This window comes from Artemia franciscana, chromosome 16 (assembly GCF_032884065.1).
Source record: "Artemia franciscana chromosome 16, ASM3288406v1, whole genome shotgun sequence".
Classification (NCBI taxonomy): domain Eukaryota; kingdom Metazoa; phylum Arthropoda; class Branchiopoda; order Anostraca; family Artemiidae; genus Artemia; species Artemia franciscana.
The window spans coordinates 7,061,825-7,089,642 of record NC_088878.1 but is presented as its reverse complement, the minus strand read 5'-3'; the positions used below and the strand labels follow the sequence as shown (position 1 = coordinate 7,089,642).

General features: G+C 36.6%; 1 protein-coding gene across 3 annotated transcripts in view; it reads left to right on the top strand.

Moving 5' to 3' along the window:
* LOC136036981 (dystroglycan 1-like) overlaps window positions 1-27,818 on the top strand; it is a 63,178-nt gene that overhangs the window by 16,061 nt on the left and 19,299 nt on the right. Inside the window, exon 1 of one of the 3 annotated variants that reach the window (XM_065719385.1) lies at window positions 4,127-4,259. The exons of 1 other annotated variant lie outside the window; for it this stretch is intronic. The gene's annotated coding sequence lies outside the window, so the exon portion shown is untranslated. Of the gene's footprint in view, window positions 1-4,126; window positions 4,260-15,880; window positions 16,032-27,818 lie in introns of those variants that run through there. One more of the 3 variants, XM_065719387.1, reaches the window with a different exon arrangement.

Below are 27,818 nucleotides of genomic sequence, written 5' to 3'. Positions count from 1 at the left end.
TAAAATCCCAAAAAAGGCTTCACACATGTATCTAGATTCTTACTACTACTACTACTACTACTACTACTAATAACTCACTGCAGCGCCAAGCCGCCTAAGGCCAACACAGCTACGCACGCTCCTCCTCCAACCTAATCTATTTAAAGCCTCCCTTTTTACACCCTCCCAGGAAGTTCTCATTTCCTTTAAATCTTTATTCATGACATCCTCCCAACCCAGACAAGGACGACCTGCTTTCCGTGTAGCCCCAGACGGTTGGCCAAAAAGGACAATCTTCGGTAATCTGTTATCCTTCATCCGTAGAACGTGGCCTAGCCATCTCAACGTTTCTTTCATTATAGCCCTAGAAAGCGGGATTAAACAACATTTTTCGTACAACCTACTGTTTGAAATACGGTCAATCAACCGGGTACCCAGAACAATCCGTAGGCAATTTCTCTGGAAAACATCTAGTAAATTTTCATCGGCTTTTCGGAGCCCCCATGCTTCAAATGTCCTACTTTTGCCAGAAATCCCAAGAAACCACGGGGAAATTAAACATTTTAAAAAATTTCGGGGGGGGGGTCCGAAGACCCCCCTGAGTACGTGCCAGAAAGAAGACAAACGTCTAAATACATCTGGAGACATTATCGTAAGTGTTAGGCTGGCAATTTTGCAAAATAATTTTGGGGGGAGGGGGAAAGGCTAATGAGAAACTTTTTTGCCAGAAGTGCCGTATTCTTATCGAATGCCAGAGAAATGTAATCCTTGTTTATTTTTTCTTGTTATTGAAGCAGAAGGGTGCCATGTCTAGCCCCCCTCCTTTATGTGGGGCCTAGATAGAGGCTGGGAATCTTCATTTAAATAAAAAACTTCTCGAGAGTAAAATTTTTCCAATTATCTTTTTTGGGGGAGGGGGCTGGATGAAATAGTCAGTCCAGACTGCTAAGTATCTTAACGATTGGTTGTTTGAATTATCACGCAATAATACTATCATGGAGGTACATATTAAGAGGCTAGAACTGTTTGAATCCGTGTACTCTCCGAAAAGTTTTTTACGAGTTTGTTTATTTTTTACGATTTCAAAGGTTTGTTTTTACGATTCTCTCTTGTTTTTATACGGATTGCCTCTAGTGTTTCTTTTTACTACCCCCTCCCCCTCTAAAAGAATTGTGTATGTCACTGCTACAACTTGTATAATTAAAGAAAATTCATTTTCTAAACTAGCTAAAATTACAACAAGCCTCCCTCTTTCCTTACCAGTCTTGCTTCATGTTCCTTCGGAAGTGAGTGATTGGAGGGGTCGTTGTCTCTCAGAAATCATGTGCAAGTTTGCACGTGCCAAGCGTGACGTAACTGTGCCAAGTGCTTTAGGGAATGTGCCAGGGGCTTCGGGGACGGTACCAAGATTTTTTCTTACGATTTCAAAAGTTTGTTTTTACGATTCTCTCTTGTTTATATATGGATTGCCCCTAGTGTTTCTTTTAATACCCCCTCCCCCCTCTAAAAGAATTGTGTATGTCACTACTACAGTTTGTAATATTAAAGAAAATTCATTTTTTAAACTAGTTACAGTTACAACAAGCCTCCTCTTTCCTCACCAGTCTTGCGTCATGTTCCTTTGTAGCCTAAGTGAGTGATTGGAGGGGTCGTTGTCTCTCAGAAATCCTGTACAAGTAACAGTGTACAAGTTTACAGTAACAATGGAATATCTTTCGCACCAACTTTTTAAAACCTATGCTAGTTGACACGCTGAGAATCAATAGAAATAGTTAACTTGGGAATTAATTTGAATCAACTAAATGAAGCCGGATTTAAAAGAGCTTTTACAACCCAGTTTACTGGAATTGGATATTAATTTATGGTGAAAATTTATTGTTAAAATTTCTAGTTTAAAATGGGAATGACCTTTAAGACTATCATGATTTGACTATACTAACTATATTTTAGTACTAACGCCGGAATTACTGTATTGTTTAGTTTCATATATCCTTGAACTTCCAGTATTTATTTTGCCAAAGGTGACTTGGAAGAACAGTTGAAAGAGCAGTTTGCTGAAACTCCTCAAATCACAAGAACAATACGCTCTCTTCGACGACAATGGATTTGACTTTTTTGTGTTTGAACTATTTCTAGGAACATGTTTACGGCATGTATTTCTCGTACGGAAGACAAATCTTGACCTTAGGACGAAATTGTTGTACTGCTCGAAGAATCGTTCTGAAAAAAAAAAATGCTAATAGACATTTTGAACGTTCTTTTTTCAATGCTTCATGATCGATAATAAATTTGTATCAGCTTAACTTTTTCGTCGACCGTTGACGATAGTAGAAACAAATACGCAGGAGAAGGATATCGTGTCTCAGAGCTCTTATTTTATATCCTGACCGGATTCGGTGAACGAGGAGTTGGGGGGGGGGGGTGGAACCTAAAATCTTGGAAAACGCTTAGAGTGGAAGGATCGGGATGAAACTTGGGGGGAAAACAAGCACAAGTCCTAGATACGGGATTGATATAACCGGAACAGATCCGTTCTCTTTGAGGGAGCTGGGGGTTGTTAATTTGGAAAAATCAGAAAAATTGAGGTATTTTCAATTTAAGAATGGGTGACCGGATCTTAATGAAATTTGATATTTAGAAGGAACTCATGTCTCCGAGCTCTTGTTCCAAGTCCCGACCAGATCTTTTGACATTGGGGGGAGTTGGTGGGGGAAACCGGAAATCTTGGAAAACGCTCATAAATGTCGTAGATACGTGATTTACGTAACCAGACTGGACCCGCTCTCTTTGGTGGAGTTAGGTGGTGGGGCTCAGTGCTTTGGCGAATTTGGTGCATTTGGACGTGTTAAGACAATGCAAATTGGTGGGGGTGTCAGGGAGCTGCACAAACTGACTTGATAAAGTCGTTTTCCCCGATTCGACCATCTGGGGGGCTGAAGGGAGAGGAAAAATTAGAAAAACTGAGGCATTTTTTACTTACGAGTGGGTGATCGGATCTTAATGAATTTTTATATTTAGAAGGACCTTGTGACTCAGAGGTCTTATTTTAAATCCCGACCGGCATTAAGCCTCTGATTTTCCTTTCAAAGCAATCTGTTGATTCTTAGAATTCTGCTAGAGCTCATAACATATGAGCTCTTGGCTCTTCCGACCTCGTCACAAGTGCCATATGAGCTCTTAGCTCTTGTTCTACCTACCTTTCTCTTGCGTAGATACATTCTTTTTTAAGATTTATAGGGTCCTAAAGTCACGAAATTGACTAAACTTGAATGTTCGGCGAGCACTGTAATTTTCAAAAACAACACTCCATCCCCCCCCATCCTCCATGAGGAAACTCCATCTGGCACCTTCTTCCTCTAATTTTAGCTGTATTCAGGTATGTTCCTAACCGTATCTGTAGGAGTAGATAAAAGGCCCTTCTCCCAGAGCTTCGCCCAGAAAACACTCTTAGGCGAATCCTAGCCTAGAACACCATTTGCCGTGATTTGACCCCTTTTTTCTTCAAGAAAATTTGTTCCCCACTCCCAATTAAAGATTCGGTGTGACCTAAACTTACATTTCGAGCTGTAACTGCACGCAGGGTGATGGGGAAACTGCGTCCTAAGACTGACCCAGAGTCGGTCTTGAAAAATACTCTGCTGGGTCGTATCCAGGATTTTTTTTTGGTGGGGGGGGGGTCAAAAGGATTATTTCAGGGGGAGGCACAAAAAACGTTAAAATGGATCAAAAATTTGTTTATCTTCATTTTTGTTACGTTTTTACGATTCAGAAATCTTTTCTAGGGGGGAGTTTAAACCCCCTAAACTCTCCCCCGTAGATAGTGCCTTGCCCCTCTTAATTTTTGGGCATGTCTGAACCTTTGCTCTTAGGTATTTCTAAACATCTAGTCAGCTGAAGGTTATTCCTTTTTTTCTAGAATGAACCCTTGTCTTATCTTTCCTCATATCTTTCCATTTCAACGCGTTTTCTTGTTAACCCAAATTGGGGAACACTTAGAAACTGGTTACTCCTCTTAACTCAGGTGATTTTACACTCCCTTCTCTCTAATGGAATTGTTTTCTTTTAAGATAAATATGTTTCTTGTGTTTATATTTGAAAAGAGCGGCTTTTAAAGGTGTCCGTTTCCTCAGAGGCTTGAGCGCATTTTGGTTTTTCCGAAGAAGTTTCTGACTTCAAAATTTTGTCTCAGTTATGGATCTGAGTTTGAGGTGTTCATACCATTTATAAAATTTAATTTTTCACCGGTTTTGGATAAAGTTAAATTATGTGATTTATCAATGGTATATATTTTTTTTTGTCTAATTTTAGGATTTAAGTTAATTTCTTCTTTTTATAACCAAAACGTCTAAGGTTTGTATGTACATGAAGGCTCAGATTTAATCTTTGAATTTTCTGTTAGGATGGATCTTGTAATGTCGGATCCGTTGATTTTTGAATGAAAAACAAGTTGTTGGACTTTGATGTTAAAAGTTAGGAGTCTTGGCTAATTGGAGAAAAGGCCGAGACAAATAGTCTAAGTGAATGACGCAACCGGTATGAGCCTTTTCCAGAATTGTATGAAAATGATTCCCATTGTTTCTTATGTATTTTTCCGGTTCTTGATTTCGTCACAACTGATTTAATTTACGGGTTGAAACAAGAGTGATGTGGTGCATTCAGAAAATAATTATGGGGGAGGGCTTATCTAGGGTCCCTGGGCCAACTAACGGGAAACATCAAAAGTTCTTCAGAAAATCGGTATTTTAATGCATTACTTACTTCAACAGAAGGTATTTTTTCAGGGGGCCGAAGCCCCTCTAGCCCCTTCCCGTGGGTGCCTGCCCGATTTGGGCTATAAATTTGTAAATTATGGGGGATTGGGGTAAAGTATAATGGAGCTGCAGTCAAAATGAGCTAACTACGATTATTCTGCATATTTGAAGTAATAGGCCTAATTGTTTCCTTAAAATGTTTTCTTCTTAACAGCCCCGATCCCGGACTTTTACCAAAAAAAAAATATACCATCAAATTTTTAATATATTAACCTTTCTAAATATAATGGCCATTACCAATGCAGCTAAATCCAAGCCCTCTCCCCCCTCCAATCCCTGGTAATAGTCCTAAGGTATACATATAAGTTTGCTGATTTTGTTGGTTGACATTATTCTCTTGATGTATTTCTCATGTGCTTGATCATTATGCCAAATTGAAAAAAAAAAAAAACTTTGTTTATAGTCTAGGGTTATATTAAGGTGGGGGAGGGGACTTGGATGCAATTGCGACAGTAGCAATTGCCATATTTAATAAAACCGTTGGATAGGCTATCAAATGATGGGTATTTTTGTATTATACTAAAACTGAAGAAGTAAAGTTAGGTTTATACTAATGAAATATAACACAATATGATGAAAACAATACTTTATTTACAAGACTATGGAAATTTTGAGAATGATTATGGAAAGCGAGCTGCCCGGGACGCATTACATTAAATATGTAACCGAACCTAGCCAATATATATATATATATATATATATATATATATATATATATATATATATATATATATATATATATATATATTAAAAATTTAATGAAAATATGATCCTTATGTGCTATGTAATACTCACTCAAGAGCTTGTACCGTAAACATGAGACAATACCATGTTTTCATTGTGTTCATACCAGACAATTAGCTTCAACTCGGTTAGAAACTACATTATAGCTATAGTTTAGTTAAATGTTTAGGTTGTATTTTGGTTAGGTTAGCTTACGCATTTAATGCAATGCCTGTGGACAGCCCCCCTTTCATGATTCTTAGTTGTAGGTTTCATAATTATGTTGCTAAAGTACTCTTTTTTCATCATATTTTGTTTTTATTTCATTAGTATTCACCAAACTTTACTTCTCGAGTGTGTATTATATATAACATATAAGTACCGAAAATATACCTACAACAAAATTTTTCCACTGAGCCTAAGCTAATTGTCTCCGAATACGGACAGGTTAACCGCTTTGTCTCAATCTATTCAGATCAAGAACTTGAGTGAGGTCGCTATAATACATAAGTACCAAATGTATATTATTATTTCGCTTTATAATTGTTCTGTTATAACAAAATATTACCCTCTCTCCAATCATATTTCGCTCTTCTGTCTGTGGCAGAAGCGTCTTCGAGCGAATGTTTCCATTTTTCTTTTCAAAAAACCTGTAACACATCACAAATACTTCGCTGTCTTTTTTTCTTTGGAAAATATACATAGAATGTAGTTTTTCCGCTGAGCCTAAGCTAATTGTCTCCAAATACAGACAGCTAAGGCAGTTTTTCTCAATCTACTCAGATCAAGAAATTGAGTGAAGTCGGTATAATACATAAGTACCAAATGATGTATTATTCCTTCGCTATATAATTGTTCTGTTATAACAAAATATTACCCTCTCTCCGATCATATATTTCGCTCTTCAGTCTGTGGCTGGATTATGTTCAGTCTGTGGTATGGTTTATTCTTCTGACCATACGTGATTTTGAACTGTGTGGTCTAGGGTATTTAGTTTTTCTTATTCTAGGATTAGAATGGATTTATCTATTGATTATAAAATTGTTAAAGAGTTTCAGAAATAGGCCTATATGCTGAGGATGCGTTGGAGTAAGCTCTCCCACTCGGTTTCAATTTACCACTTTAGATTGGGTCTGGCTGATAGGTATTAACCTTTCTCTGATCGGATGACAAAGGATGTATAAAGATGCTCGGATCTATGCATGTTTTATTAATAGTTTTTCAAGAAATGCAAATTCGACAATATTTGCTTGTGAAAGTTATTTTAAGAATAATAGTAATAATAATAATTATTATTACCCACAAATATACAAAAGTATAAACAGTGGAGTACAGAGAAAAATTAATAAGCAAAGCAAAAACAAAAGTACACGTAACTCAACAATGGCAAGCACAATAGAGCTAATTTAACAAAGAAAAGCAGTATAATGAAATAGACTAACAGATCAGTAGAACAGACGAAGTAAAGCTGCATTGATAACTAGAAATAATTGCAAACACAGTATAGACCGCCGCTCATCTTTCGCATTCATCAAATTCGTCATTTATTAATAACCCACGAAGATAACCCTATGGAGAAAAGAAAAATAAATAATGCTTTGCCTTTTCTTGTAAGAAATCAAATTGGGGTAAACATAATTTTTTCTCGTAATATAACGTTTTCAAACCTTTTCGGCTAGGCGTGCGTCTAGTTTAAAAATCCATTTGGCACGAGAGTGTATCACCAGAATGCCTATCTACTTATAATCACTTGCCTACTTAACTTTAAAGGTAACCTAGGTCTATTTATGTAGACTAGATTTTGGCCTAAATTTTTTCTTGAAATCAAAATATTAGTTTTAACTCAGAGAAATTCAGATTTAAAACAATAATATTGGAAATTGCTCAATTTTATTTGAAACTTCTCCTTTTTTGTGAAGTATTAGTTTCAATGCCTACTTTCAAAACAAATCCCCTGCAAAAAGTAAGTTTTGAGCTATTTTAGCTTAAAGTTACGAGAATGCATGAATATGAAAGCAAATGGTATGTTCTTAGTAAGCACGAGCAAGGATAGATTAGAAAATATCACCCAATCCTGCACTTATATCACCAACCAACAGGAGCTACTATCCTATAAAATGTGTATTAGCTCAAAACCTGGTTTTATGATGAAAAATAAAAATGTCTATGTCTATAACAAACGTGTTTTGGTCCACTCTTCAATAGACATAAAGACTATTTCGGAAACTCGAATGATTTTAAAATGGAATATGTAATTTTAATTTCATACGAGCCGAGTCTAAAGCGATGGCAACATATTTTGAAGAGATGGAGAATTTGAAAAAAAGGAAATTTGCTGGTTACTCTGGAAGTAAATTGACCTGTTTACCTTAAAACAGACTCGAAAGGCGCCATTCCTTAGTATCAACTACTGCATTAAGGTTTTGTTGAAGAAAAGTCTTTATTTGTATGCATAATTTATGTATTTACTTGACACATGTAGAAGAAATGGCGTCACCACAGTTACAATTATTTAAGGGGGTGTAGATTTTCAAATAGATAGAAGGCTTTGTGTTTCTGAAAATAATGGATAGCTAAATCAGATCCTATATAATAGGTAATATTGCCCGGCTGCTATAGATTGCAGAATATTTGATACACGAGGTTAAATTTGGCTATTGAGTGATCGATTTGTTAATTACTATTATAACGGTTCATCGTAGCGCCAAGACCCCTGAGGAAGGGGCGTCAATTGGGGAGGACTTCCCCCTAGAATTTGAAATACACATTTTTATTATATTCACTAACAATAGAATACAAATATACCCCCTCCACCCTACAAATTTGTAGGTTGGCGACCTTGCTCCTGAGTCAGACACGGCTGCCCACACTTCCCTGTCCTTGATTTCTGAGCTTAACTGTACTTCCTCCCTTGAATATCCTACTTCTCTTAAATATTTCCTTATGACATACTCGAACCCCTTTCTAGAGCTTTGTTTCTCAGGGGTGGATGCAGGGGGACTGTGAGACCCCGGGTCTGCAAGCTTTTTCTGGCGGCCTCATTCCATTCTTCTTTCTTTATTTTACCCTTTTTTTAAAACTAACGAATTTGGTCAGCTATTGGTGCCCTTGTCACATTACCCTCCCCCCGAAGATTTTGCTCTAGATCCGCTGGTGTTCTTTTTTTTACCCTAACATGATTGGAGAAGCCATGATTTTTGTCAATCTATCATCTACATGGTCGCCATCAGAGGGGAGTAGGAGGGCATGCCCCCCTGGAAATTTGGGACTATAAAGTAATTTTAAGGAAACTGAAGAAAAAGAGAGCAGAATAGGGAAAAACCAGGGAAAAAATTTGTGTTGCCCCATTGTTGGCTGCTTACCAATAGATTTTGACACTTAATAAGGAAAAGATAAGTTCTAATTTTTGACTGAGCGACTACACTTTGGCACTTCAGTGTAAAGAGCGAGGTATGGAGGAGGGGGCATTTTTCCTCATATACGTAATAATTTCTGTTCGTTTTAAGTTTTAATGTTGCTTCTTACTTTCAATTGAAAAAACTTGTTTTTTTATTTCCGATCGTTCTTTTTAAATAACGCTAGGCTACCTGGCTCCACCTCCACAAAAAATCCCTCTCCCCATAGAAATATCTTCTGGACAATTCAATCCTGGCGAAAATTTACCCCGGACAATTACCCTTAACAACTCCACGCGTAAAATTGAATCGATAAAGAGGAAGCGAGACATATAAAGACATTTCGTCTAGGAAGTCTGGCAAATTCACCAAATGTAAATTTCTCTTGTAAAGTTCACCCCTTGGAAATTAGCTTTTCCGTGGAAAATTCTCCCAGGAGAAGATTCGTCCTCCCCTCCCCACCCAAAAATGTATGCATGCTTCCAAATAACAAATGAAATAGTGGGCAAATTATATAACTTAAAACCATTCCCCAGGGGCTGCACTTTTTTTTCGGATATATGGCTTTCTCAAAATTTTAATTGGGTGATTTTGAGAAAAATATGGGCAGAATATGGGGCCTAGTTGCCCTCCAGTTTTTATGGTTGCTTAAAAAGGCCACTAGAACTTTTAATTTTATTTACGAGCGTTTTTATTAGTAGCAAATATACGGAACTTACGAATTAACTTACGCAACGAACTTCTATATTCGTATTTTTTATTACGTATATGAGGGGTTTCGCCCCTTATCAATACCTCACTATTTACACTAAAAATCGAATTTTGTTCCGATTCGTTAAGAATGACCCCTGATCACAAAGGACGTTTAATTAGAATAAACAGCTCTTTTGAAATTACTAAAAATGCTTTAGCGGAAAGAGCGAGGTAGAAGGGTTCAAACCCCCTCATATACGTAATAATTTCTGTTCGTTTTAACTTTCAATGTTGCTCCTTACTTCCAGTTGAAAAAATTGTTTTTTAATTTAGTTCTCATTGTTTTATTTTAATAGCCTTTGAAAACCACCGTCCGTTCATGGGAATTCTCTTCCCCCATCATAAATTCCTCCATTGAAAGATGTTTCCACGTAACCCATCCCTCCGACCCCCCACCAGAAAAAATCCCCCAGAAAACGTCTGCATACTTCCCAATAACCAATACTATATGTAAACAGTGGGCAAAATTCGTAACTTGCAGCCCTTCCCCCGGGAACACCGGGTGATTAAGTCGTCCTCAATGACATAGTTATTAGATTTTTCGACTATGCTGAAAAAAATGATTATCTCAAATTTTGATCCTGTGACTCTGGGGAAAAAAAATAAGCGTGGGAGGGATCCTAGTTGACCTCCAGTTTTTGGTCACTTAAAAGGGCACTAGAACTTAATTTCCGTTAGAATATGCCCTCTCGTGACATTCTAGGACTACTGGGTCGATACGATTATCCCTGGGGGGAAAACAAATAAACACGCATCCATGATCTTTCTTCTGGCAAAAAATACAAAATTCTACATTTTTGCAGATAGGAGCTTGAAACCTCTATAGCAGGTTCCTGTGATACGCTGAACCTGATGGTGTGATTTCTATGAAGATTCTATGGCTTTTAGGGGATGTTTCCCCCTTTTTTCGAAAACAAGGCAACTTTTCTAAGGCTCGTAACTTTTGATGGGTAGGATTAAACTTCAACAGATAGAAAAAGAAAAATGCAATTAAACAGATAGAAAAAGGTTCCTCTACTAAAGAAAGAAGCACGTTTAATACTTGAAACGATTATAAATTACTCTCTATATAAGGGGGACTGCCCCCTTCTCAACACCTTTTTCATTAAACAAAAGTTTTTTAGTGCTTTGAACAATCTTTTTTTTTTCCAATTGCAAATTTTCTTTAAAAGTTTGGAAAAAAGCCAAACTTCACAGTAAAGAGTAATGAACTAAGGAAGACGACAGCCCCCTTCATACAAAGCATGTTCAAATAGGTGTCAAATCTGTTACTTGTTTTCAGTTGAAAAGCTCTTTCTTCTTTTCTGATTGTTTTCAAAAGCATACCCAGGCATAATCAAGATATAATTTGGGGTGCCAATCCCTTAAATCCCTGGTTAATTGCTTCTAAAATGTGTAAATCAATAATTGTACGTTGATTATTACCATCCTACGTTTAAATTTGCTATTTCAGTTTTGGATAATATTTAAATATACTTAAAAAATTGGCGATGAATTTTAATTTTGGTGAAAGTCCTAGTTAATGTTACTGCTAAAGAATTTCGGTTGGATGAAAAGGAGTATTATTGTTTGTATTGATGGAAATTCTATGAGACTTTTGACCTTCTACATAACTGAAGCCGTCACAACCTCAATAATAGGATTTTATTATCGATAAATGCATTACATATATTTGTTTAAATACACTGAAGCAACTCATATAAATAGGATAAGAAAAATATTACTATTTAAAATTGTCGAAAACTAATTTCATTGCAGTATTTGCCACTTCAAAGAAATTTCCTGGTGGGAATGATGATGACCTGCCTTGTTTTGTCCACCAATGTGATTTTAGATATGGGAATTAAACATTTTAGCTGCATAGAGAAACATTTTAATTAATTCCTACTCCCCCTACCTCTGTCAACATTTATCTGAAGCCTTATGAAGAGTAAGCAGTGCGTCCTTTAAAATATACTTCTATAGAAATCTACCCTACCCCCACCTAAACAATGACTCAACCCCCCCCCCCCCCCTCATTATAGCTGATACGCAATTGCAGATCACCAAACTCAGCATAATTTCATTACAAATAAAGCGAATCGACTTGGCTTAATCCACTACTGCCACCGTGTGGCATTACTTCTTTTGCAACTGGAAAACCTAAAATATATTTGTTGATACTTTTAAATCAATTAGCGTCTCAGGATTTTAAATTGATTGCAAATTCCTCCTCTTCGGGGTAAAGTCGTAGTTTGGTGCCCTAAACTACCTAAATTGTCACCGAACCACCACTGCTATTTTGGCGTCTGCCACCCCCCCCCCTCGGAAAATTTTCTGCCGGCACCCTTGGTTATCTGTAAAACTCGGCTCAGTTATCTAGGACAAAGCTACCAATGACTTAGACGAGTAGGCCCACCCAAAATTATCCTTAGACAGCAGGTAACACTTGATCTTTCTCATTATACCAGAGTAACCGACCACTTTCTGGGAAAAAAAACTTTTCTATGAAAAAATTTGTTTTTTTTTAAGTAGTAATCGACTACTTTCTTTTAAATATCAAAGAAACTTTTTCCAGAAAGCTATTATGTACTCTATATTGATATTATATGGAACTATAAATCTTTTTCGGGAATAAGAGGAGACCTCTAAAGCAGTTAGCCAATAGTTTCTCTTCTCTTGTATAATAAAACAACGCAGCTCACACTTTTTGGACAAATAGTTAGAAAGATCCCTCTTGTACTTCTTTACAGGTCTTGTCGAGAGGTTATTCGCTTTCGAAACGAAGCACACCAGGCGAGCCTTCCCACAGTTGATGCGAAGTGTGCCATAAGTTGCGTGATCAGGTGCCGATTTTCAGGAATTGGCAACCAGATTGTGCGTGTCAATTATTGCGGAAATATGTGGCACGGGTGGCTGAAAACGAGGGATCGCTCGGAATCCCCTCAGAAGGGATAAGTCTGGTGTGGCAGAAGTTTGTCACGCAGAGCAAAGTTTGATTGAGGATGCACATCAGGTAGCAGAGAGTAGGCAATCTCCTCGATTGCATTTGCAGTCAAATTTATTTCATAGGTGAGAAGGGTGGCTTTTGCTAGTACAAAATATATTCCAGTACCGGTTGTTCAATGGCACCTAACGTACATTCGGTTTACTATTTATATTAACATAACTGAGATGCACTGTAATTCTTTTAAATTAGATGCTCGAACGAACTATACCCATGAAAAGTTTTAAGTTCTTATTTCCGCTTCGAGTTAAAGTAGTCTTAAAGTTGAAGAAGACAGAACAGATTCACACAAAACTTTGAAAAATATTAGATCAATCGCACTAGGACATTCATGTCCTAGTGCCATTTGTTGGATTTTGTTACCGCCAAGGGGACGTCCACTTTCAGAAATGAAGTAAACGAGATGGCTCGCACCAATCGTGACGAAATTTACTGTTATGCCTTTTTGTGGTTGCAGCAGTAGCTGCAAGCATTAAAAAAAACACTGACCTGTGGAAAAAAATTTATTCTTAGAAGCTATTTTTATTGAGTGCTTAAGTTCAATGAGACTCTGGACTGAGCATTTTAGTTAAATTAGGTCCTCTTGCTCCAAGAAGCTAGGAGTTGTCTTAAGATGCAAAAGTGTTCTCTCTGATGAGTCTATTCTGCCACTTTTCATTTCGTGCATCAAACCTGTCACGGAATATGCGTGTCGTCTCTTCGCTGGTGCACCTAAAAGCCACGTCGCTCAACTCGAATCAACTCGCGATCAACTCGCCGAAAAACAGCTCGTCAGGACTACCTTGAGTAGGGTAGCCTACTCCCCACCAAGAGTATCTGAAAACGAGTTTTTCCCGGTGATTGGTTGCCACATGGAATAGATTGCCGGGATAGGTAATCCCGGAAAGTCCTTCCCTTAATGCGTTCAAGAGAAGATATAACAAGTACCTCAGTGTTGGAAAATGAGGTAATTACCAGGACTAGCGGCAAATCATCATCTGTGATGGAGCCGTGAAGCCTGTAATAAAAAAAAAAAACAGAACAAACTAACTCACTATCTTTGCCAATATATTTCTTACAGGAGAAAATATAATCTATATCAACATTGTTAGTGTCAGTTTTAATTCTGAGAAAAGAGGAAATGCCTATTAATTCATGCATTGTTCATTCTCATCAGTTGAAGTAGTGTGTTTAAGCATTGTTGAATTTGTAGGCCTACACTCAGTCTGCATATCTTGTCATGTTAATTACTGAACCGAAACAATAGATTACATTAACATTCCCGCAATAGTCTTTTGCGCAGGGTTGCCAAATATAAGTGTCAAATGCCTGTTCTGTCCTCTGAAATGAAATATGCTCTGACCCACATTATCATAGAAGCGGTAATCTGTCACATTGTATGAATTTTATCGTATGCTATCCTCTCTGAAAAAAACACTAACAAAACAATTAACTCACATTGTTGCATATGCCACTGTTGAACCTAAGCTATCAGAGAAGCTCTCTGATAGCTATTCCTTTTTTAAAGCAGAAGAAGTTAAATTGTAATGAAGCCTACATGAGGCTTTGATTTAGACTAGTTTGAACTAGAAACTATGATCAAGTACTACAAACAATGCAAGTGAAGAATTATGAACCCCCAGCCTGTGAACTACTTCTGAAATATAAATATCGTATTTAGATATGTATTCTAAGTTGAAAAATGATCCATTATTTCTCAAAAATAAAAAAACTATGCTTTTGAGGCATATTTAATCAACATTTATTCAAACCACACAATGAACCGTATTTGGTATCACTATTCCTGTGACTTCGGCTCTATTTGTCCTGAGTTGGTATACCGTTTTATGCCCTTCCTATAGTTTTTTAAAGTCAAAATATGACACAAAGCACACAATGTGCAGCATTTGATATCACTAATCCTGTACGTTTGGCCCTTTCTCCTTTGAGATGGTATACCGTTTTATATCCTTCCTGTAGTTTTTGTCCAAGTGACTGAAATACATTTAGCGCCTTTAGACATGCTATTTAAGTTGACAAATGATTCTCTATTCTTCTTCAACAGTCTTTCTGTTACGATGAAAAAACTCAATAAGGTCAAAATGTGGTTTCGGGTTTTAACACATCAAAATGTACCCAAAGCACACAATGTCCCGACTTTGATATCACTACTCCTGTGCGTTAGGCCCTTTCTCTTCAAAGATCGTATCCCGTTTTACGTTTTTCGTCTGGTTTTTTGGCCAAGTGACAGAAATGTATCTTGTGTTTTTAACGGTGCTATTTAATTTGACGGATTATTTTCTATTCTTCACCAGACTTCTTGTTTTAGTGAAGATCACGCTAACCTTGTTGTATATCATCGCTGCTACTCCTGAAGGTCGAATTTAATATTGTGGCACTTCTGAAATAATTACCAAAAATCATTTGGCAAGTTGTTTTGAAAGGGAAAACCAGCTAGACAATGCAGATCGGTGAATCAAAATTTGACTCAACATAGATTCTCTGCTGATCAAATAGCAGCTTGGCAAATGATATTTAGAAATTATGGTAGAAGGCCATAATTTCCGATACGACCTTTAGATGTACTTTGATGACTTACAAACCATGGTATCAAGTTGCAATTCTGTTATCTGGTTTTTGGTCCTACTATCAGCCTGTGGTGTATAGTAGTAGTAGTAGTAGTATTAGTAGTAAGACTGTACTAGACCCTTAAGGTCCAAACCGGAGGTGCTGATCTCCTTTTCGTGGCACTTCAGCTAGGAAGTGCAATGGAGGGTTGGGGGACAACCATCCTGTGCTTTCACACACCCTTCCTGCTTACCTTCCCCAGATTTCTTCAGGTACCCCTTTTAGAGCTGGGTCGACTCTGGTCACTCGACTCTGGGTCGTCTGGATAACTGGTCACAACTTGGATTGAACCCATGCCCCTTGGACAAAGAATTCCCACACCAGCGCACCAACCACTTAGTCAGGACGTCGAGTACAATTCCGATATCTGGTTCTTGGTCCTGTCATCAGCCTGTGGTGTATACAAGGCAACTGAGTGTGCAATCCTTTCTAGTTTCCTATTTAGGATACTACCGGCTGTTAAATTTGTACCGAAAATTGTGCGTAAACCATATGCATGGATGCGTGTCAAGAATAATTCATTTTCGCTTATTTGATGCGCTAGCGCGGTACCATATTTTTAATTTCTTATGCTTCTGAACTTCTGCTGTGTTTAAAAATGTAATTTTACAGATATGGTCAGACTCTTTAGGTGGTAAGTGGCGTTTCCAAAGTTTTTGGGCGACAATGAAAACTCCATTTGACGTTGCACGTGTTGTTGTTATCCCTGACTGTGCAGCCGGATGCCAGATGGTCTGGTTAGAAGGCTGTACCTTTGTCGAATAAGGAAGAAAAAGTGTAAGATTTATAAATTATTTAAAATGGAAGCGTAAGATTTGGATATGATCCTCTAAACCGAAAAAAGCTAAATAAAGGTGTTTAATGCCTGATTTTTTTGCTGGGTCATTTTTTTTTCCAATGAGGGACAAAAGGCGCAAATCAGTTGAAAGTATGCCTTGTAGCTGGATAATCAAACTTCATTTTAATGTGGTAGGCTATCCACTAAATTATACATTTATTTTTTTTATCTAATGTTGGTGGGAAAAGATTTAATGCAGTTCATTTAAAAAATAATTTCCTTGTACTTATCATATTTAATACGTAGTTTTTTCTATTTTGTTGCTGATTGATTTTTTTATATATTTGTGATACTATATTGTACTACTACTAGCATTCCTGACAAATTTTATGTCCCATTCCTAACTAGTTTCTCCTTACCTTCTTCCAAGTAAAATGGCACAAATGTGAAGGGTGGATACAAAGAGCCACCATGACAACATTTCCCACTTTCCAACTTGCTAGCAAAAAAGTGTGAAATATTCCCCTTTATCTTGGGCGTAACAATATAGTGAATTGCTAAAGACCTTTTCTTTGTCAAACCCCCCTCGAGAAGAAGCTCAGTTGGGTCTGGAATGGCTTGTGGCTAAGGCTCTGGTTAGGACGTGTCATTGGGAATTTCTAAGCGAGTGCCAATTTGATTGAGTGAGGTACAACGTGTCTGGTGTAATCTTATAGAAGTAGATATGTCACCGGTAAATGATTGAAACACCTCAATTTCTCCATAGATTTAGTCAGCGTTGTCAGTCAACTTTTTAGTTTAATACAAGGTTTGATGATGACAGGTTAGATTAAATTTGGTTAGCTTGGGGTTTTAACCCGTTTCTGATAACCTAACCTAAAGAAACATAATCTAATCTAACTTTAATTCACCGGTGAATGTCGACATTAACGTTAATTAATTTAAAAAAAAACAAGTTTTTTTTAACTGAAAGTAAGGAGCGACATTAAAACTTAAAACGAACAGAAATTACTCCGTATATGAAATGGGTTGTCCTCTCCGCAATCCCTCGCTCTTTACGCTAAAATTTTTAATTGTTTTAAAAAGTAGAACTGTGGCAAAGAGTCATATTTTAGCGTAAAGAGCGAGGGATTGTGCAGGATCAATCCTAAGAGTAATCCGATTCAAGCTCAATTATTTTACTTATTCTCCTAAATAGGTTGATAAGTTAGGGTAAACATTTAAACATTAATTTAAACATCCTTAAAATGTTACCATTTTTTACTATTATCTTGCTCTACAAAAGAAAAAACAAAGTGTAATAAAAATGAATTAGTTTAGGGGGTAAAAATAGTTTTTTTTACCCCCTTCCCCAAAAGCTACTCACGTCTTTATACCCTTACATGTCCGCCGATATAATTCGGAACATCGGTAACTCTAGAGAACAAGAGCTCATATGGCACTTGTGACGAGGCCGGAAGAGCCAAGAGCTCATATGGTATGAGCTCTAGCAAAATTCTAAGAATCAAAAGATTGATTTAAAAGGAAAATCAGAGGCTTAATGCCGGTTGGAATTTATAATAAGCGCTCTGAGTCACGAGGTCCTTCTAAATATAAAAACTCATTAAGATCTGATCACCCACTCGTAAGTTATAAATACCTCATTTCTTATAATTTTTCCTCTCCCTTCAGCCCCCCAGATGGTCGAATCGGGGAAAACGACTTATTATCAAGTCAATTTGTGTATCTCCCTGACATGCCTACCAGTTTGCATTGTCTTAGCACGTCCAGAAGCACAAAACCTGCCAAAGCACTGAACTCAACCCCCTGAATCCCCCAAAGAGAGCGGATGCAGTGCAGTTACGTCAATCACGTATCTACGACATTTGCTTATTCTACCCACCAAGTTTCATCCCGATTTCTCCACTCTAAGTCTTTTCCAAGATTTCCGATTTTCCTCTCAACTCCCAATGTCAACAGATCTAGTCGGGATTTAAAATAAGACCTCTGAGACATGATTTCCTTCTAAATATAAAATTTCATTAAGATTCGGTCACCCATTCTTAAGTTAAAAACACCTCAATTTTTCTGATTTTTCCAAATTAACACCCCCCAACTCCCCAAAAAAGAACAGATCCGGTTATGTCAGTCATTTATCCTGGACTTGTGCTCATTCTTCCCACCAAGTTTCATCCTGATCTCCGCTTTAAGCGTTTTCCAAGATTTAAGCCCCCCCAACTCCCCTCTCCCCCAATGACGCTGGATCCGGTCGGGATTTAAAACGAGAGATATCTGAGTTACGAGGTCCTTCTAAATATGAAATTTCGTTAAGATCCGATCACCTGTTCGTAAGTTAAAAATACCTCATTTTTTTCAAATTTTTAAGAGCTTAACGATACCAAGAGCCACAAAAACCGTTCGTAGAGGTATACCCAACAACGGATAGTTCAGACGGAGGAGCATTAGACTTACCTACCTCTGGTTACAACCTCTGGTAAAGGGGTCCGGTAATGACATTACAGTCTTCTTTTTTCAGAATATGGCTTTCTGGTAAAAGTTGAAAATGTGGAGAAAACTGAAAGTGAACTATTTTACGGGTTTAGATGGTTAAAGAATTCGATTAAAAACGAACTGGGTTCTTTTCACTTCGTAAACGAGTTTTCTAGAGTCATATATATATATATATATATATATATATATATATATATATATATATATATATATATATATATATATATATATATATATATATATATATATATATATATATATATATATATATATATATATATAGGCACCTACGCAGGGGGGGGCCTTCGGACCCTCCCCCCCCACCCGAATTTTTGTGAAATGTTTAATTTTCCCATGGTTTCTTGGGATTTCTGGCAAAAGTAGGACATTTATTAAGAATCCTAGATGCATGTCTGAAGCCTTTTTTGGGATTTTACAGCATGTAATTATCTGGTCAAGTCACTACCCCATTATTAACCCATTTTCTGTCTAACTTTTTACCCCCTTTGAAGTAATTAGCGAGTGTACTGCTATTTTTTTCTTTATTTTTTTTTTGTAAAAAGAGTTTGCTTTCCACAGCAAAATAGAATTATCCTTGATATTATGGCGTTATCCCTTCCTTTTCGGGATAAAGTACAGCTATTGATGGATCAATTTTGGAAACTATCATTTTTCATTAAAATTGACGTTTTTGCATTAGAAGATCTACCCCCCACAGCACCCATATTGCACTATTAACCCTAAAATTTCCCTTTCAATGGAATATAATAGATTAATCACTGGTTCTAAATCGCTATGAACATAACCAGAGCCTAAAACGTACTTTTGAGGCCTCAGTCTCCTTCCCACCATCCGCTAAAATACAACAGATTAAAGTTAATCTGTATTTTCCTATATACGTGCTTTTTGCATTTATTTAGTTACTAAATAAAAAAGTGCTACTTTGTATCTGCTGTTTCGAAGTTTTTGCCCCCCCCCCCCAAAAAAAAAAAAACAAATTCCTGTATACGTGCCTGATATATATATATATATATATATATATATATATATATATATATATATATATATATATATATATATATATATATATATATATATATATATATATATATATATACTGAGTTTTTTCATTAGTAACCTGGCTTCTTATTCATCGTTGGCAACTCTGATATTATAGTTAGCCAATAACAAGCCTTCCATTGCTTGTGTGCTTTTGTTTTAATGCTGCTGGTTATCTTAAACATTCCAGTTCATTCGCCATAATTGATATCTTTGTTATGATCCACCTTCAATCGGATAACAGGATCAATGAAATAGCCGTATCATCAATCCTTTGAAGCATGATAACAAGATTTTGAATCGATGGATGAAAATTAATCCTCCCCCCCCCCCGACTGACGTACATTCCCATCGTGTGTTTATATGAATGCTATTACTGTACTTGTAAGATTTATAAAAATTATCTGCTTTTTCATGGGCCTGGTTGTGCAATTGCTGTACGGCTGTTCGGCTGTTCATGCAGTAATGCAGTGCGGCTGTTCAAGATCTAAACATGTCAACAGCTAAAAACATCGCATGACAGGTTTCAGATTATAGTTATTATTTTACTCGATGATAGCGAATGTTATGTTCCGAAACAAGAAGATACCCATTGCATTCATTTGTTCCAATTGTTGACAAAAAAAATCACAATTAATAATGCATTCCGTAGCAATGTTCAACTTCTGAGTGTAACTTTAGTGACCTACCAAACAGAGTAAAGGTATTCTGTTCTGGTATTATAAACATGAAAGCTCGAAATAGCCAGTTTTTGATCAGCATGCTAAATCTGACAGAATGTAAAAAGTCAGAGTAGACCATTTATTGAAAATACTTCAAAACAATTTGATGTTGAGATACAAGTTTTGCAACCATATTCTATTTAGTTTTAGTTTTCCTCTTTTGTGGCTCAAGCGGGGTTGCCACCCTAGGAATTTATCACTATTTGTAGTGATTTTTTACAGTCCCTAAAAAACGAATCATTAAATCAGCACATAAATAACTATATTATAACCGACAAATCCCTAAAATCCAGTGATTATTTTTTTCACCAGGTGGCAACCCTAGGCTCAAGTGTCACGCTGAAGTCAACAGAGAACACGGAACATTCAAAAATATTTGTTCTATGTATTGACAAGTGTGACTATAGTGTGTCTCAGGCATAAGTTAAAGGATGATGTCCTGTCTTTTTAATGAATTAAATAAAAAAACGAGTTTTTTTAACTGAAAGTAAGGAGCGACATTAAAACTTAAAACGCACAGAAATTACTTCGTATATGAAAGAGGCTGCTTCCTCATCAACGCCCCGCTCTTTACGCTAAAGTTTGACTCTTTCTCTCAATTCTTCTTTTTAAAACAGTAAAAAACTTTAGCGTAAAGAGCGGGGCGTTGATGAGGAAGCAGCCTCTTTCATATACGAAGTAATTTCTGTGCGTTTTAAGTTTTAATGTCGCTCCTTACTTTCAGTTAAAAAAACTCGTTTTTTTATTTAATTTCTGAACGTTTTTGAATCAATGCATGTTTTGATTTTGGCTCTCCGCAGAGGAATAATCAAAACGAAATTTGCATATTTTTTTTTGGGGGGGGGGGGGCTAAATGGCTTTCTCATAATTTTGATCGAATGATTTTGAGAAAAAAAGAGCGGGGGCGAAGCCTAGTTGCCCTCCGATTTTTTGGTTAATTAAAAAGGCAACTAGAACTTTTAATTTTTTACGAATCTTTTTATTGGTAAAAGATTTACGTAACTTATAAATTAGCTTACGTAAAGAACTTTTGTATTCTCATGTTTTTATTACATATATGAGGGGATTCGCCCCATCGTCAGTACCTCGCTCTTTACACTAAAGCTTAAATTTTATCCCAATTCATTAAGAATGACCCCTGAATCACAAAAGCCGTAGAATAAATAGTTGAAATTACTAAAAATACTTTAGTGTAAAGAGCTAGGTATCATAAGGAGGTGAGCCCCTTATATGGGTAATAATTTCTGTTTGTTTTAAGTTTTATTGCTGTTCCTTACTTCCAGGTGAAAAAGCTTTTTCACATTTATTTTTTAATTTTTTTTTAAATAATGCTAGTAAATCCTGATCTCCCTTCATGGAAGTTTTCTTCTCCCATGACAAATTCTCGATGGAAACTTCCCCCAGCATATCCCCCTCTTCTCAACCCCTCCCCCCAACCAAAAAAATCCTCCTGAAAACGCCTGTATACTTCCCAATAACCAATACTATATGTAAGCACAGGTCAAAGTTTGTAACTTGTTGCCCCTCCCACGGGGACTGTGGGGGGTAAGTCGTCCCCAAAGACATACTTATAAGGTTTTTCGACTACGCTGAATAAAATGGCTATCTCAGAATTTTGATCCGTTGACTTTGGGAAAATAATTAGCGTGGGAGGGGGCCTAGGTGCCCTCCAATTTTTTTGGTCACTTAAAAAAGGCACTAGAACTTTTCATTTCCGTTAGAATGAGCCCTCTTGCAACATTCTAGGACAACTGGGTCGATACGATCACCCCTGGGGAAAAAAAAAACAAAAAAACAAAAAAACAAATAAACACGCATCCGTGATCTGCCTTCTGGCAAAAAATGCAAAATTCCACATTTTTGTAGATAGGAGCTCGAAACTTCTACCATAGGGTTCTCTGATACGCTGAATCTGATGGTGTGATTTTCGTTAAGATTCTATGACTTTTAGGGGGTGTTTCCCCCTATTTTCTAAAATAACGCAAATTTTCTCAGGCTCGTAACTTTTGATGGGTAAGACTAAACTTAATGAAACTTATATATTTAAAACCAGCATTAAAATGCGATTCTTTTGATATAGCTATTGGTATCAAAATTCCATTTTTTAGAGTTTTGGTTACTATTGAGCCGGGTCGCTCCTTACTACAGTTCGTTACCACGAACTGTTTGATTATGAGCTGGTGAAAAATTTGTACTCTTGACTGGGAAAACTGACAAGTTTCAATGTAGTTTGACTCGGGCAAGAGTTAAAAGAACCCATCTGTTTTCTGCATGAATTTTGGACCGCTGAAAAACTGTCTACTCTTTCTCACGTCACGAAGGATACCTGTCAGTTTTATTTAAAAAAAAAAATTAATTATATCTATGAGTTTTGGCATTTGGGTGCATTTTCATTCATTTATCTTTAAAAAAAGAAACTGATTATAGCCCCATTTTAAAAGAATGTGATTGAGTGCATATGCATTTTATCAGTTGTAATTTTACTTAAAATTTCTGCCAGACTAATAATTTAGACACCATCTGGCTTTTATCAGACAATTAGATTTTGTGTTGAGATAAATGCAAATTTCATTTTTATGCAATAAAAGTTTGAGGAAACAATAAAATAGCTTCACAGGTTTTTTGTTCGTAAATGAAAATATATAAACTGATAATCCCGACGCTTACCATATAGCAAGATGGTATTCATTTCGTTCCGGAGCCCCACCGAAAGCAGGGGGGCTGCCCCATACATTTGAAAGGTACATATTTTAGTATTGTCATTGAAAAATGCCTTTTGGTTGTATTTTCGTTGAAAACAAATAGAAAAAAACATTAAAATTGCCCCCATGTATTTTGAGGAGTAAATTTTGCTCCTCCCCCTACATTTTGGTGAATTGCCACCACCGATTCCAATGTCGCTTTAAATCCTTGAGGGACAAAAGTGGTTATTGGATGGTATATCCCAAGAAATTTTTGAATGATCCACTAGAGTTTATATTTTTTGTTTAATGCTGTCCTGTAAATGCTCAATTTTGGTGTGCGAGACCCCTCAGAAGAACTCCTTATAAATTTCTTTAAATTGTTAGCCGGAAAATATAGCTGGAAAATATATTCAGTTCGAATAAATTATAAAAAACAGCTTTTATTTTTATATATGGCTCCTCTCTTCCTAATAGTTGTTTTTTTTTTAATCTGCACTGATAGTCAGAGTCTTTCAAAGGGGGTGGGGGTCAAACGGGGCAAGCTGCCCTGGGCCCCTTAGCAGGGGGTTTCCCAATCTGGTCAAATTTCTCACTTTGATTCGGCTTTTTGTTGCTTATATTCGAGTCAGGAGGGGTGTTGTAACTAATTTTCCCCTGGGCGCCACCAACCATAGGAGCAGCTCTGGTGATAGTTGAGGTAATTTGGCCTCACAGCTTCTATCCAAGCTCTATAAGATACAAAAAAGTCGAGAAAAAAAATTAGCGTAGAGGAAGGAATTTTTAAAAAATTGATAGTTTTGAATTGGGCTATTTTTTATGAAACGTCTTTCTTATGTTTGTTGTTTTTTACTTTTTCATATTTGCTTGTTTCAATGCTCCAGATCTTTGTCAAAATTTATGCATTTTGGTTTGGATATTTTTCTATATCTTGACGAAGAAATTGGAAAAACTGGCAGGGTAGATTCTTTTATTTTTATTTTCAAAGAGTACTTGCAAAAAGATAATTTGTTTCCATGATAGGTTAGAGATTTGGTCACATGTCCTTTGTGCACTAAAAGCTAGGACCCTATGAAAAAAAAAATTGAAGATAAAGAATGATTTTCAAAATACACAAATAGTTTGAAGGGCTCATATGACATTTTCATAATTTTTTAAGTTAGTGGAAATAAATTTTTGAAGCAATTGCAGGAACAGTTTTTTTTAGACTTAATTACGACAAACTCATTATAAAACACAGGACGTTGCTTAATAACGTAACCTAATTTGGTATATAGGACATGAATCTTAAAAAGCAATTATCAAGGTTTGACAAAAAAAAATATAGTAGCCTATAATTCAGTTACGGTCAGAGTCCCAGAAAAATTTGTACCATATTTGCATGATTAAGTGAACTTGAAAACATCGAGATTCAAAATTGAAGTTAGGGTAGTCTTCTATCTCTCAATTCTCTAGAGACCGTCGATTGTCAAAAACCCTTCAAACAGCACTTATTCATTGGCGGAAATAGCAGGTTAATTATACCAGCTTGTCAATCTGGTCTCTAGGGCGATCTGAAACGATCCTTTCTGACAAAAAACTTGTAAAAATTTCAGGTAGTTGAAAATATTCTACGGGACTGTTCGAAAACAGGAAAATACAACGAAAAATGGTTGCAATCATCTTACAGGTTATTGTCTTCTGCTTATGATAGTACCGATTTTGTTCTAAAAGCAATATCCTTCATAGAGTAGCCTACACTTGTGAAAAAGAGCTAAACATTTTCTAAGATTTCTATGTAATTAGAGGAAATAGAGCAAAATCCTAGCAAACATTTTGTAGCATCTTCAAGAAGCTACGGCCTGATATTAAAAGCGGTATCTTCCGCCAATGAATACTTGAGTACTTTTTAAATATAAATTTTCAGTTTTAACATATTATTTTCGAGTTCCATCAGTTCACTTAATCACGGCCTTAACGCTACGTTAACAAAGGCCATGTAGGGGCAAAACTACCTATAGGCAGTTAGATCATGCATCCAAACCGAAAAACTGTTTTGCTTCAAGTCCGTTATTAGATAAGTTTTACGATGAGATGTTTCGCTTTAAATTGGATGTGTTGGGCAATAATTTGATTAAACGATATATCGATGTTTTCAATTTCTATATTTGTTGTAATCATTTCGATATCTCCGAATATTTTTTTGCTCAAATTAATTAACTATTCACTTTGCCCAAGTTCAATAACAAAAGTTGTAATTAACGAATATTCTGCACAATTCTGAGCTGATGGAAAAAGCTGTTTTTTGAAAATAACATTAATGTCAGGACAATATTCTGCGCAAATTTGCAATTTAGCTGCCAATTTTAAAAATGAAGAACGTGTTTTTTATCATTTCGTTAAAAAAATAGTCATGAAAATAACGAGAGGTTTATTATTAAGTGTCTTCATCAATTTGATGAATAATGATGTCGCGTATCATTTTGATATTTTGAAATCTAAATTCTACAAAGACGCATTGTATTCTTGTTAAGGGTTTTTCTATATTCGATGATAATACAGCCCTCTCTGTGAGCCTTGTAAGGGGTATCATTAAAATACCAGATGCTTCCTGTTGGCCTAATAACCCCCCGCTGATAACTTCCCCCTTTCATCCGGATTCTTTCTATAATTAAGAATTATGGGTTAACCTTAGTCCCTTTCCTTTTCTAAGCTATCAAAAGAACCTGCATATTATGCACGAGCCAGACTGGCGGTACATCAGTGGATAGAAATAGTGGACAGGAAAAGAAATAACTACACAACAGCAACTAATGTTAAGCTCTGGGCCAACGAATTCTGGATCAGTCCATGGATGTGACTACCGTTAGACTCAGAAAATTATTTTGAGAAATGGTGACTCAGTTTATTTTTAGTTTACAGTTTAGATTGAGTTCAACATTATTGAACTCAATCTAATGAGGAACTTGTGGGTCCATCTTTTAGAATCTAGTAGGCCTACCTTTTGAAACTTGTCAATATATAAGGAAGAAATACTAATAGGTCTGAACGCGACTGTACTTAAGGATGTACTATTATGTAGGCTGTGCAGGAACATTTTCCCACGTCGTCAGTGTATTTGCTGCCTAAATATACACCAAAATATCGCCTTCAATTAAATGAATAAAGAGCCATGAGCGTCGTCAGGAAATTTTCTAGTAGTTCGGGCAAGTGCTGTCGGGAGCTTTGTTTTTGCCAAAATTTAAACGGGAATATTGTTCATTTCCATGATTGGTAAGCATTTTTATGCAATATCTTCTCGTTTTCTAGGAGGATTGCCTCCTTCCCCGTACTGGAATCAATTAATAGTAGTATTTTTGAGAAAAATTGGAAGAAAATTTTCCGTGGATACTGTTAATATTGTTTGGTCCCAGGTCAGTAGCGTCGGGAGGGCACTGTAAGGCCTGTATTCAGGGAAGGGAGATTGTGGGATTTCCCAACATCAGTCATTGGTATCAGCTGGGGGATCTTTTGCCCCTCCTCCAATCTTTTGCCTCTCCTAGATTTTGAAAAATACTTTGTTGTTGGGTATTTTTTTGAAAAATGCCCTTTTTGGTTCTGTATTTTCGTTGGAATAACTGGAAAAAAAAAAACGACAAATTTGCTCCTCAACTTTTCTCCACTTGTTTCTGTCCTTGATAGTTTTTTTTTTTTTTTGCGTTGCCATCCATGTCAATTTCCTCTTGACGAAACAGGCTACTATTTTTCGCATCCATAAAAGTTTTCAAGCTGGAATATTTAATTCCTGTTTGGCTTCAATATGGCTCTTTAATAAGATGTTAAATGTCCTTGAACTTTTTCCTTGTCTCTGAGGTGTCAAAGATTGAATATGGGCAAAAAAAAAGATCACAGTGTAACTATCCGAAGCTCTTTTTCTGTATTCGGTTGAAAATGGCTTTTTTTAAATTTAGAAATGAAACTTAAATTGAAAAAGCCAAAATACTTTCTATGTCCAACGGCACTAAACAGTAAACAAGAGCTAAGAGCTCATATGGCACTTGTGACGAAGTCGGTTGAGCCAAGAGCTCATATGGTATGAGCTCTAGCAAAATTCCAAGAACCAATAGATTGCTTTAAAAGGAAGATTAGAGGCTTAATGCCGCTCGGGATTTAAAATAAGAGCTCTGAGTCACTAGGTCCTTCTAAATATTGAAATTTATTAAGATCCGATCACCCACTCGTAAGTCAAATACCTCAAATTTTCTAATTTTTCCTCTCCCTTCAGCCCTCCAGATGGTCGAATCGGAGAAAATGACTTTATCAAGTCAATTTGTGCAGCTCCCTGACACGCCTACCAATTTTCATCGTCCTAGCACGTCCAGAAGCACCAAACTCGCCAAAGATCTGAACCCCACCACCTAACTCCACCAAAGAGAGCGGATCTAGTCTGGTTACGTCAATCACGTATCTACGACATTTATAAGCGTCTTCCAATATTTCCGGTTTCCCCCTCCAGATCCCCCCAATGTCAACACATCTGGTCGGGATTTGGAATCAGAGCTCTGAGATATGAGTTCCTTCTAAATACAAATTTTTTTTAAGATCCGGTCACCCGTTCTTAAGTAAAAACTACCTAAATTTTTCAGATTTTTTCAAATTAACAACCCCCATCTCCCCCATAGAGAACGGATCCGTACCAATTATGTAAATCTTGTATCTATAACTTGTGATTATTCTTCCCATCAAGTTTCATCCCGATATCTGCACTCTAAGGGTTTTCCAAAATTTCCGGTTTCCAAGATTTCTGTTTTCCCCCTCCAACCCTCTATGTCCCCGGATCCGATTCGAATTGAAAATGGAGCATCTGAGACATGAG